General features: G+C 47.9%; 1 protein-coding gene across 1 annotated transcript in view; it reads right to left on the bottom strand.

The window, feature by feature from the left end:
- Nucleotides 1–2129, bottom strand: part of CCDC36 (coiled-coil domain containing 36) — a 21799-nt gene that overhangs the window by 2371 nt on the left and 17299 nt on the right. The window lies entirely within an intron of this gene.

Below are 2129 nucleotides of genomic sequence, written 5' to 3'. Positions count from 1 at the left end.
GCCTCCCTGCATCTCTGGGCAGTTTCCTAAGCGACCTCTCCCCGCTCTGGCCTTGTGCCACTCCTCCCTCAGCCTGGAGCACTTCTGCCTCCATCCCTGTCACTCTCCCCCTCGCTCAACCACCACCGTCCCACGGGGCTTCCTTCCCATTCCTGTTCTTCCTTCTGCTCTCACCGTCTCCTCCCGGGAAATGTCCTTTCCTGCCTGGTGTGGGTGTCCCTCTCTGCTGGTGGCACCGTGTGCTCTACCATCACTCCTCACCCTCCACTCCTCATCCCCCATTCACTTGGGCTCTACTGGGCGTGGTGAACAGGGCGCTGGCTGCTCAGGACGGAGAGTGGCCCCCTCTTTTGCATACGGGATTCACATGTATTTATTTAATAACACGTTGCTGCAATGAGTCACTGCCATTGTCTTGCTAGACTGCTGTCATGTGAAGTTGCTCTTAAATTTAGTCAATACACACGTGAGATAGAGAGAGAAGGGTCATCAGGCTGACGTGCAGGCGAGCCCTGAAACGAGGATCTGAAGAAGGATCCGCCTGAGCTCCAAATGGCAATAAACAAGTAAACACGCCCAGAGTGAGCGTGCAGATGCTTCCACCGGTTATGGCCACAATAGGAGGGGCACCTACTCTGGAAAAATAAGGGGAGCAAGACGGAGACGGAGAAACCAGAGGGAAAAAAGGAGCTGGCGCTGCACAGGTTAGGGAAGGTCTTTGGGCACAGGAGCAGCAAGTACCAAGGATCTGAGGCAAAAGGAAGAGCTTGTTAGGACTAGGAATAGACAAGCCGGTGTGATGTTGGAAAAAAATCGTGTTCTGTGTATTTTACCACAATAAGAACATGAGAGATTTTTAGTTAAAGTCCGTGTGTCAGCCAGTTAGAAAAAGGATGTTTACTTATATTTCCGGTAGTGGATTCCTGTTCCTAAACGCAATTAGTCAAATCGTTTCCCAGACACCCGTGCAGGTATTTGCAGTAGAAGGCAAGCCTCGCTATCCTGCCCTGGACGAGCTCCTAAGTAGCGATGTTCCTTACGGCGGTGCGGATCGCCGGCACAGAAGCAGGGGGTGAGGAAGGCCAGCAAGTGCTCAATCTAGCGTCCGTGCTCAGGACACCGCTGTGTCCCATGTTCTCTCCTTGTCCCTGGAAACACGCCTTCCTTACAGGAGCTTTTTTTGGTATTAAGCTCGTTACTTTCAAAGTCTTCTTTTTTTCTTTTAAAAAGTTTCTGAAAATGACTCAAAACCATCGTAGTGTGATACAAAGAGAAAGGATCAAACCGCTCCCGTGCAGACCCTGGCTCCACCTCCTGGATTTCTTATTATGAGCAGCTCCTAGCATGTTGTGTTGCTCCGTATGCAGAGCCACAGGAGCAGGTCGCGTGTATGTGTCTCCATCCTCTGCAAGGGGACTCGCTTCATTTCCGCTTTGGCTGAAACAGCAGATATTTTTAACTTTTTTGTAAAAACGCCGCTTTAAATCCACTCCCATGTCCTGGCCAATCTGCCGTCTCCTGGTGGGAGGGTTTGCAGGCATTTGCTGCTGCTGAGGGACCAGAGAAAGGCCCGGTGAGACAGGTTGGGGTCTGACGCTTTTCCGCTGTGACCAGCGACTCCGGTCTCGGTGGTTGTGCTCTCCCTGCTGGGCTGAGAGCAGAGCACGGTCTGGGGCCACGTGTAAAGGAGAGTCCTCAGTCCCCCCTTTTCCAAGCTTCTCTTCCCACTGTTCACGAGATGGTCCTGGTTTCATTTAACAAGGAGTAAACATTTCCACTCCAACATGGTTCACATAGATGGGCCTCATTCTTCTTAATTACATGTGCCTTGCTGAGAAAGGCATTTCTCTAAATTTACAAAAATGTTGCCATGTTTTCTTATAGTTCTCTTTATGATTATATTAGTACATCTATTCATATGAAATTAGTTTTGATATAAGAGTTATCTATTTTCCAAAATTAGATATTTTCTAATTTTTTATAGTGGCTCCTTCTTTTTATTATCCTAATGATCATATACATATATTTTTTAATTTTAATTTTTTTAATCCTCACCTGAGGATATTTTTCCATTGATTTTTTGAGAAAGTGGAAGCGAGAGGGAAAGACAGAGAGAAATAATGTGAGAG

The sequence above is a fragment of the Myotis brandtii genome, unplaced genomic scaffold (assembly GCF_000412655.1).
Source record: "Myotis brandtii unplaced genomic scaffold, ASM41265v1 scaffold207, whole genome shotgun sequence".
Classification (NCBI taxonomy): Eukaryota; Metazoa; Chordata; class Mammalia; order Chiroptera; family Vespertilionidae; genus Myotis; species Myotis brandtii.
Note: the sequence above shows the minus strand (reverse complement) of the source record. Positions and strands in the feature narration are given on the sequence as shown.